This window comes from Notothenia rossii (assembly GCF_949606895.1).
Source record: "Notothenia rossii genome assembly, chromosome: 2".
Taxonomy (NCBI): Eukaryota; Metazoa; Chordata; class Actinopteri; order Perciformes; family Nototheniidae; genus Notothenia; species Notothenia rossii.
Genome location: NC_136904.1, coordinates 65,414,200 through 65,425,708, shown reverse-complemented (window position 1 = coordinate 65,425,708; position 11,509 = coordinate 65,414,200). Strand labels below are relative to the sequence as shown.

The 11,509-nt window shown below is 39.4% G+C and overlaps 1 long non-coding RNA gene across 1 annotated transcript; it reads right to left on the bottom strand.

The window, feature by feature from the left end:
- Nucleotides 1–474: 474 nt before the first annotated feature.
- Nucleotides 475–1,546, bottom strand: LOC307025858. The gene is made up of 3 exons (XR_013804291.1): nucleotides 1,329–1,546; nucleotides 785–857; nucleotides 475–534 (listed from the first exon to the last, which is right to left on the bottom strand). It is a non-coding gene; the product is annotated as an uncharacterized lncRNA (long non-coding RNA).
- Between the last annotated feature and the right edge of the window lie 9,963 nt (nucleotides 1,547–11,509).

Below are 11,509 nucleotides of genomic sequence, written 5' to 3'. Positions count from 1 at the left end.
AAATTGAAGCTTACAATATTTACTCGCAAAACCGGAAGTCGTTGTGTGAACTTCCGGTTTTCAGAATTAAAAAACAGTTCTAAATTAAAAGATTGCATTCAAATTCCGGTTTTCAGAATAAACAGCTTTAAATTACGTCATATAAACATTGATTTTATTTCTTACAGTATCAGGTCAAGTCATTCATGTGGAGAAATAGATAGAGACTCAGCAAAAGTCAGATCAATGACTCTTAATTTGCCTACGAGGATAAAATAAAATATAGTCTACAGCCAAATTAATTTAAGGACACGGTTTTTACTTCGTAAAACTACATTTTACATCACATAAACCTAATTCAATGTAATATATCTGTTATTAAGCTTAATAACATTGATGAACAACATAAACTGTGTGGTGAACATACATAAAACAGAAACTTACAAAGTGTAATTTCATTCATTCTAATCAGCTGACAGATGCAGAAATGGAGTGAGTTGTTCCCTACCTGTAACTCTAGCTGTCTCTTCTTCAATTTCGTGGTCAATGGCAACACTGCAAAATTAGGTAGAGTAGCAAAGATTAGAATAATGCTAACTAGCAAAGTAGCCATTACCGTTAGCATAGTTAATGTGTAGCACATAGTAATGATAATGCTAGCTACCAAAATGTAAGTGGCTGTTTGTAAAGCCAAATTCATGTTAAGATACAATGCTGGAAGGTCATTTATTTTTACCTACAGCCGTAACATTTACACTTTAACTACTCAAAACCATTCACATTTATTGTTAATACAAATACTAACCTCCTCCCTCTCGTGTGCTTCCTCTTTTTCTCCGTATGAATTCCCAACCTGTGAGTAATCCAGAGCCAACCTGCTGCAAAAAAATAAAACCACTTTCAATAACTATTTGAGTCCACACAACAACAAAAAAAGTAGACTTATGTCCTGGCTAATTCTTCTTATTTCACAGTTGGCAGAGTACACAGGTGTTGCTTTAAAATGTAACAGGGCCCTATAATCAAGTGTAAGCGAGCATGCAAATCTCAGAAACCAGCAGCCAATTGGTATAGCCGTAATCTTTGAAGTTTACAATAATGCTAACCCGAGCTAACTAGCTAATCTAGCAAGGTAGCCATTAATGTTAGCATTGTTAATGAGTTCCAGGTTTAAAGACAAATGTAAACACTAGCTGCCAAAAACTCCAGAGGCTGTTTTTAAAGCTAACTTCATGTTACTATTTGCTAAGATAAAATGATAGGAGGTCATTTATTGTTGCTAACAGCTAATATTTACCCTTTAACTACTAACAAATCCGTTCTAATTTGTTGTCTATTCAAATACTAACCTCCTCCTGTATGCTGCCTCTCTTTCTCCGTACAAATTCCCAACCTGCAAGTCATCCAGAGTCAACCTGCTACAACAACAACAAAAAAGAACACTGTCAATAACTGTTTGAGAACACATATTCAATTATATGTGTGTTTCCTGGTTTATAAGAGCTCTTTTATAGCTGGCAGAGTTTGGAGCGCACAAGTGTTGCTCAAAGATTAGAAGATGGCCCTGTTTGATTTAAATGTGAGCTAGCATGCAAAATGTCAGAAACCAAAGCAGCTTATTGCTATAGTGTAATAAATTATGTATAATTCTGTGCTTGACGTAACAATATTACAATAATGCTCATTCAAGAAAACGAGCTAAACTTGCAAAGTAGCCATTAACGTTAGCGTAGTTAAAGTGTCTCGCTGTTAGCAAATAGTTTGAGTAATGATAATGCTAGCTAACAAAATTCAAGAGGCTTATTTTATCTTAGCTAACATTATGCTAACGTTAGCTAAGATAAAATGCAAAAAAAAAATAGGTCATTTATTTTTATCTACAGCTGTCACATTTAACTTTAACTACGAATAAAACCTTTCTAATTTATTGTTCATTAAAATACTAACTTCCTCCTTCTCATGTGCCACCTCTCTTTCCACACAAAGTCCCAACCTGTGAATCATCCATAGTCAACCTGCTGCAAAAAACACTGTCAATAACTGTTCTAAACCATCATATTAAAGTATATGTCCTGGCTAATTAGGCCTTTTCACAGCTGGCAGAATAATGAGAGCACATGTGTTACTAATAACCTTATAGAGAACCGCAGTGACGCGTCGTAAAACCCGGAAGTAAACTTCTTCCGGTTCCTTCTTGAAAAACCAATGCAAATTCTCCATAGGATTTTGGAAAATAGCTCGAAATAAGGTCTGTGGTTGACACACATTTAAGAGAGGGATCACGTTTTGTTCAGCCGGATAATCTCCACATGTCAACCCTACTTTTATAATTTCTGAATCATAAATCAAGTCGCCAAAAGCGAAATGCTAACGTTATGCTATAAACGAACTACAAGCCAGTACAGCAGCAGGGTCGCACGACTTCAACGTCACGCCAACTTAAGATCGTTTCAACTGACTTGCACTGAAACTGTACTTTGAACCCTTTAAATTAAATATATTAACATTTTAAACTGTATACCCCGGTTATCTAGGCCCTTTTTGTTTTGTTTAATGTATATCACGTTTATCTAGGCCCTTTTTGTTTTGTTTTATGTATACATGTCACACTGTGGGAAACGATATTTAGATATTTCTGGATGTATAACACATGTAGAATTTTTGACAATAAAGCTGAATTTGACTTTCGCAAAACAAACATCTGTCTTCAGGTCACATACTTCATCAGTCACACAATCTCAGATGAGGCTCCTTTAAGCCACATGTGGTTTGTATTAGCTTTTAATTTAAGCATTTTTTAAAACACATGAATGCAACATAAGTGCAAATTTAACAGTAACAAATACTGGCTAGCTGTGACAAATACATTTTTATCCCTGTCACATTTTTGTGATACTGTATTGTCCCTTTCACACCAACGCAGTTCCTGTTCTAGCTCCGTGCTCGAGCTTTTCAGGTTCGGAACTGGTTTTTCTTTTCAGCCCCCGTTTTGTTCACACCGCCCAGGGCCCGACTGGTGCTGCCGCTGCTGCGTCATGACGTCACAATTTACGTCGCTGATTTTCTGCCCAACGGCGAGACAAAAAAAAAAAAGGGGGACTGCGTTGGGTCGATGATCGTGTTGCTTTTAATCATATACGAAGTCAGATTCAATTAAATAACGACTTCTCCAACCTTATACCTTTCTCCAGAGTGCCGCGGTTCATTGTTTATTAACGTGTTTCAGCGCCATTTGGTGGATGCAAGGATGACTTCCTAAGACAGCTGAATGTGACATACACAGGACATTACATACACAATACATTATACATTACACAGGAGATGCCATATTGACAGGGTTAGATAGGAGAGCTGCGGACAGTGAACCGCAATCCTCCTGTCTCCCCTCAAAATCCCCCAGCAGAGAAGCTGCACGCTCCATGTTCAGTAGGTCCAGATACTCCCTCAGCCATGAGTCCCTAGTAAAGCAGGCTGGTTTGCGTTCCTTCCAGTTTAATAGGATGAGTCTTTTTGTGGCTAAACATCCCAATGTCCAGAGCCGATCGGTAGTCCTTGCAGGAATGCCATCTGGCTTGAGACCCAGTAGACATGCAATGGGACATGTAGGGAAATTAACTTTGAAAGATTCAGACAATAAGGCTAAACTGACTATCTTGACTACTTGTTGTTGCTATCCGATTGTGGCATAAGCCACTTTCTACAGGCACATTTTACCGGCCTATTTTTCATTATGATTCTACTTGTGATAGTCGGACATGAGTCATGACAACCTGTGCAGCCTATTGATTCCATCCGATAGCTGCTATATTGCAAAACAAAACGCCTGCCTGCTCTCCACAATGATCAATAACAGCGAACAGATGGTCAAAGTAAGGTACAAATAAACAGAATCACACAAAGCCTTGTTAGTGTTGCCTGATTTTATAAAGTGTGTTTTTTTTTTACAAGTGTGTGGTTACGTTCTAGTCACTTTGCTCAGCGATACTGCTTGTTACAACTTTTATTTGCCGTACTCGCCTTTAACTGTTAGCTCAGGTTAATCTCGCCTCCCTCCGACGTAAGCTTGACGTATGCGGTTTTTGCATCTCGACCAGGAAGTATTGCCAACTCCATAGTAAGGAAAGTAGCTATTGGCTGTCCGAAAAGTCACCAGAAGTTCCTAAATGACGTCATCGCCTAATTTGCATATCATTTAATGGCGGTAAAAAAAAATGTCCACCCCCTTCAAGGATCAAAACTTAAACCTAAAGAGTAAATCCAGACGACAGTAGATCAGAAATGTCTCTATTAGACAAAGTAGAAAGTAGAAATAGTTTTAATAGTTTTTAGTAGAAATCTCCCTTACAATAAAGGCAGTATGCCCGTGTGTCATCTCCGATAAATGGCTTCAACCATCCTTTAAACTCAGGGTTTGATTCCCACTCCTTTCTGTACTTTTGTGAATACAGTTTAGACTGTGGCACGATGACCTACGTGAATGTTTAGCTTGTCACAGAGAGGCACACACACACAGTGGACGAGGTGATTAAGTGACTGAGGCTGTGTGAGTCAATGCAAAGCAAAGGCAGTTATTTATTATAGTGTGACAGTTCAGAAACATTTACAATTTACCTTTAAATCCCGCTCAAAACCAGGACGGCTTGACGCATGAGCAATTCATTTACAGTCTCGACTCGGGAGGGTGTGGCTTTCTCCTCTCTGCTCTGACTGCAGCTGAGCTGCTGCGGGAGGCAACTAGCGCCTGTGAGGGCAGAGGGGTTCACGGCAGCTCCCGCGGCTCGTTAACTGCTGAACAATACGTGAGTCTCCAAAAACCAGAAAAGTCCCTAATAACAGCATTACAAGTCGTTAGATTAGTCGTTAGTCGCTTTTGACAAAAATAAGTAGCCGGAGGGTTTGGAAAGCTTCCGAATTTAACGACAAAGTCGCCAAGTTGGCAACACTGCGACCACGGGCCTCCAACACGTCGATCGCGAGCTAGCTCGTAAGCCCTCAATAAGTAGCTCGCCAAGCAAATCCAAAATGTAAAAAATACACACAAAAAAAAGGAAATGCAATTAAAATAATCTACCCTATGCATAAACGAAACCTCAATCATAGCGAACTCTATCTACTTACTACAACTCTATAGGCGAAGTCCCCCTTTCCGGGGGAGCTCCCTGGGACCTTATTTCGGAAAAAGTATGTATTGAAGTCAATGGAGACAGAAAGATTATCTTTCGATCCCGTTTGAACAACACACTCTCATTCCATAATCGTCCAGGAGCGACGTTTGGTCAGGGTCCCGTGGCGTGCAGTTGTGACGCTCCTAGGCTCCTTCAGCTTCATAAAGGGACGCAAATAGCTTTCAACTGATTGCAATGTATTCCCATCTGCGGCGGGATTTCAAGCTCATGGAAGCACGGCATTCGTTTGTGTCGGCTGCCCTTAAAGGCAATGTGAGCGTCCATTCCCATTGGATAACGGAGAATTGTACACCTGGAAATAAGTATTCCCCTTACTGTCGATTGATTTTACAATGATATCTGCACTATTCATCGACTAAAAAACACCAGATTATCCTTGTTAATTACACAACATTAATTGGTTTAAATTGTGTGCAATGCTTTTGTATTTGTCCCCTTCGATTCGGAGAAAAAAATATTTTTTCGGAGTAAAGGATGGCAGAAGACACTACACTACCCAGAATCCCCAGCTATCGTTTAGGACTACACCTTGTGCTCTGTTTGACAAACCCCGTTTTTTTTCACCATTCATTCCAATGGCTGTGATCACGTAATCTTCAAATTTCTCCCTGCAGAAAAAAAAAACATGGCCGAACTTCGTTTTATTCTCGGTGGAAAATGCCTATTTTAAAGTTAGTTTGGCCATTAAATAGCGTTTTGATGTAATTTGATGCGAGAAATATGAGTTGTTATTTCAGATTATGTGTGCAGTGGATGTACATGATCTTTAGTTTGCTAGTATTAGAAAGATTACTTCAGGAAATTGCGTCCATAGAACGTTTTCATTGTTACCAAGGTGGTTGCTAGGGACGCTGCTATCGATATTATTTCTGTTATGTTGTGTAACTGTTTAATGGTGTTATCTTTATTGCTACCCCCTTCCCCGTCAATGTTGGTCACAGCGCAAACGTATTAGTTTAACAAAATCTGCATCTAAAGATACGTTATTTCCCCCTGTGCAATTCCAGTCTCACATCTCATATCACATTGTCATTAACAAATAGACCGAAAACATTTAAAAAAAAAAAAAATACTTTATTCCGAGTGTGCTTGCTTTTCTCTTTGAAAGTCATCACATAACGGCATTGTAATACACGGTTCGGCTGCATTAAATATTACATATCTGCCGTAGTTCTCTATTTATAGAGCCCTGATGAGAAGACTTCTGGACAAACATGAGGAACTGCCGCCAACACTGAAAACGTGACGTGGATCATAAATATATCAGCAATTAAACAACATCTTAAATTTCTTTTCACACAATACGTCTCTTTGCAGGATCAACACTAACTCGGCTGACTTTTATATTTGATCCAATTGTTAGATAGGCTGTATTTGCACCATAAAGGTGCACAGCTGATAGAAAGGGACACCTGGTGGTTAAAGCATGTTATTGAATTTCATTATTTGTATTATTAGATATTAATAGGATCCCTATAAAGTATATTCATTACTCGTTATTCTCTACTGATAGTTAATTAAAGACTGTATATAATGACTATTTTGCACATCCCTTTCAAGATTTCAAGATTTTCTAAGGTTTATTGACATATCATATTCACAAACGGTGTAGTTATGCAATGAATGTAAAACTTGGGTTGCGGGTTCCTCAATAGTGCATTACAAGACATCAATCAATATTTGTGCATACCTCCAGCAATGTTAACTATGTTGAAGCACTTATTTTAACTGATATTATACATATGTATTATACTCTTATAGGATGTATATAGATATTTAATCTCCGGCCTTGTCAGGTATTGAACAATCAATAAATATAAACACAGAATTTGTGTGATTATACTAAATGATTTACAAATAAACACCACTGCATATTTACAACTGTTACACATGCTGATGTAACGCAAATGTTTCCAACTTGGGATCAATAAAGTATATCTTATCTTAAGATGATCGATGGCTACTGCCATATTTGCAAAATTTGCCTCTGAACCTTGACAAGTGCATGTTTAAGGCTTGTCAATTAATGTAATGTAATGTAATGTTATCAATTAACAACAGGAGGGGTCACAAACATAAGACCAGCTGTTAAATAAAGCTCTTCTGACCTTAGCTGGCATGTGGGTATATATATTAAGCAATTTTCACCCATTTATTAATTATATGTTTTAAATTTGGGTGTTTCCTATCCCCTAAACCTCCAGGGATATACACAGTACACTGGCAACTTCTTATTATGGGAAATACGAAAACGTCTTTTAAAACTACAACTCCCAGTAGAGACGTGCCATAGATAGAGAACATGTTGCGAAACACAATATCGATAGCAGCGTCCCTAGCAACAAGTAACAAGTAGTTCATAATAATAAAAGACATTAAAAAAAAGGCATTTTAAATAGTCATTAAAAAGCAACACAATCTACCTGCATTGCATTACTCTAAACGTGTAATAACGTGCTTTAACCAGTAGGTGGTTTGGGTTAAAAACATAGACTGTATATGTTAAAAAGCTGTCAAGTTGACAGTGTTAACAAAATAAAATATACTGCTGTTTCTGGTTTAGTTTACGACGGATATATTTAGTTATTGTTTTGATATTTATAAGACAAAAGCGATGGAAAAAACCCACAGCAACACAGAAAAGATGGGCTTAACATGACCCAGCGGTCTAGTACTTAATAACAAACAATAATATCAAAACAAAATATTACTACTAACTTTATTGTGAAATTCAAACTGAACGGTAAAAGAATAGTTTCCGGTCTATTCTGAGCCCGATATCTATAGATAAATAAAAATAAAGAACTACGACAGATGTGTAATATATTTAATGCAGCCGAACCATTTATTACAATGCATTGATGTGATGACTTTCAAAGAGTAAAGCAAGCACTGCTGAATAAAGTATGATTTTATCTTTTACGAACCTTTTTTTTCATATGGAATGCAGTTGGAGGTCAACCAATCACAGAGCTTGAGAACTAATCACGGGTTTTGTCAAACAGAGCACATGGTGTAGTCCTAAACGATAGCTGGGGATTCTGGGTAGTGTAGTGTCTTCTGCCATCCTTTACTCCGAAAAAATATTTGTTTCTCCGAATCGAAGGGGACAAATACAAAAGCATTGCACACAATTTAAACCAATCAATGTTGTGTAATTAACAAGGATAATCTGGTGTTTTTTTGTCGATGAGTAGGGCAGATATCACGGTAAAATCAATAGACAGTAAGGGGAATACTTACCTCCAGGTGTACAATTCTCCGTTATCCAATGGGAATGGACGCTCACATTGCCTTTAAGGGCAGCCGACACAAACGAATGCCGTGCTTCCATGAGCGTCAAATCCCGCCGCAGATGGGAATACATTGCAATCAGTTGAAAGCTATTTGCGTCCCTTCATGAAGCTGAAGGAGCCTAGGAGCGTCACAACTGCACGCCACGGGACCCTGACCAAACGTCGCTCCTGGACGATTATGGAGTGAGAGTGTGTTGGTTTGAACTAGGGGTGGGCGATACCAATAATCTGGATTCGATCCGATACCAAGTATTTCAGGGCAAGTATCGCTGATACCGATATTGATACCGATACTTTTTTAAATAAAAAGCGTCTTAAGTACTTTCATATAGGGGGGAGCTGCATGACATGATTTTTGAGCTGAAAGCATCACAAATAGACTACATCTGAATTAATTTGCAGGAATAAAGACAGGACAGTTTTTATAGACAAACTTTTGCAAATTTAAAGTGCAAACATGAAAAATAACAATACGAAGTGGCCAGAGTAGCGAACTGTCTTCTTGCACACATCACAGTTCGCTAAATTTTAATTGCCAGTTGTGAAATTGCTCCACACAACGCTGCTCTTTCTCTCAGCCATCATGCGCGTGTGTGTGTTGCACTCGCGAGTCGCTGGCTGCTGCTGTCCTGCCCTGCCGGCTGCTGTCAGTCAGTTTGATAATCGGCGTTCAGGCAGGGAGCGCGCTGCCCGTGCGCGAGCCGCGAGGAGAGGAGGACAGCAGTGGAGAGAGAAAAAAAGAGCATATACTTGTGTTCGTCTGCACATCGTTTTTTGAAGAAATTGACATGTAGAGGAGACGGGAAAAAAAGTATAAAAGTATCGATCCTATTGGCTCTAGTATCGATATTTTGAAACGTAACGTAATATCCGCCCACCCCTAGTTTGAAGACTGTATATATAAATTGAATTGCGCCACGAATTACACATAAGATGTTTGTCAATTTAAAAGATAATTTTGCAAGTCAAAAAAATAAAAATGTGTTTCAAAACTGTGAAGTAACACTTTTTTTGTGTGAAACCGGTCAATGAACTACATCTCCCGTCTCGCACCACACACCAAGACGGCCGTCACGTTGGCACATTTCACTTCTTTCTTTCAGAATGAGGCAAAAAGTATTAAAAGAGGTGAAAATCACTACAAGTCTGGGCATGTTGAGAGCTGTACATACGCACAAGGGGAGTTAGTCGGTTCCGTAAGAGCCAGCATGCAGGACCGGGATTCTGGGATTTTTAGTCTTTCCAATTGCGTATGGTTCATAGTCTTATATTTCAACGGTTTTAAGACAAACTGTGACTTTTTTGATATGGAAATGATTTTTTAAGATTGACAAACATCATATGTGTAATTCATGGCACAATTCAAACGGGATCGAAAGATACGTTTTCTCTCTCCATTGACTTCAATACATAATTTTTCCGAAATAAGGTCCCATGGACCGGATGTAGATGGGCGTGACTTCGCCTCTCTATATCAATCTAACACCCCTCCTCCCCCCACCCTCCACAATGAATATCGACCAATCAGGTGCTTGATTGATTTGCGGGACCAGCGTGCAGTCAGGAAGAAAAGCAATGTGGAGCGGCACCTCACCACACTTCATAAGGAGTGTGACCGTGGTTTTCCTTCTGGGAGAATCTACTCAACACATCAGCCCCATTAAACAGCCTAGTCGTGCCAGCCTATACTGCACATGAGGGGCAGAGTTTGACTCTGTGTGTGTTGCAACTTGCATATATTGGTTGCACTTGACCAGAGTTGGGTGTAACCGCTTCATTGTAGGAATTCTGCCATGTCTCTACCACTTTAGTTTGACCATCTCTGTTACTAAGTTATGGAATACTAAATAAATAAGTAATTAGATACCTTACCGTTACTGCGCTCATAAAGAATGATAAGAGTAAGAATAATGCGTCTTGAACTGGTTTCATTAATTAGTGTATTTACGTTTCACAGACTGTTAGCTTGTTGTGGTAGGCTGGTAGCCTATTTTATTAAAGAGCACAAAGAAAGACTTGTATTATGTCTTCCTTAATGCAATAGTAATTGGGGGTGCAAGTGGAGTCTCGCAGAGGCAAAACTGTGGCGTGCTTACACTGTAGGTGCGCCGCAGTCTGCGTGATCTGCCTGTAGGCAGTGCTTGAATTGGGCCGGTACTCACCGGTACGCAGTACCGGCACTTCTGATTTTTACCCATGTGGTACCGGCACTTCTTACTGAGTACCGGCACCTTCCCGGTACTCAGTAAAATGCCGGTACTCAGCCGCCGGCAATATAAGTATATATTGTAAACGCAACGCAGCGCAAATGTGGGTCTGACTCTGCCTCACAGAGGGTTACTGGCTGTCTACATGACGTGGCCTGCCGACATTGCCACTTTCATAGAGATCATACTAATGCCCTCGATTGGTCTCTGTGTGTCATTCAAGCTCGGGAGGGTGTGTGTTGGTGTATGTGTGGCGCGAGCGAGCGAGAAAGCGCGCGCACCGGTTACGTGTATTGTTGTTAGCATCTGGTGCTAGCTAGCTGCGCTAACGGATATAAGGAGCTTTTTCAACAACAAGGTGGAGGGAGAGTCCTTTGCTGTCAGACTGAGAGGCTGATAACTACAGCTCTGGTGAGGTAAATTACTCTCTGAGTCTTTAGATAGTTAACTTAGTTTAAGTTATCTCAGTGGGTCTCAAACGGTTCGGTCACCATTTATGTAAACACATATTTCCATTTGAGGGGGTAGTGATTAGTAAAATATGCATGAATAATACAAACAAAATGTTAACTAGGTGAAAAAAGGTAAGATAAACTTGTTGAGAGCTAAAACTAGTCTTTCCTGTTGCCTCAAAGAGGAGCAGGGGGGAGAGGAGGGAGACAGGAGAGGCCGATTCAGGAGCCCAGACACACTCACAACTATAAATGAACCAAAAACAAATAAATAAACAAGTTTCAATGTTTTTTCATATTGGATATTGTATGTTATTGGTTATGGCCATGTACTTAGGATTTTATGATTATTTAAATGTATACATTTTTGTTTCATATGGGTGTAGTCT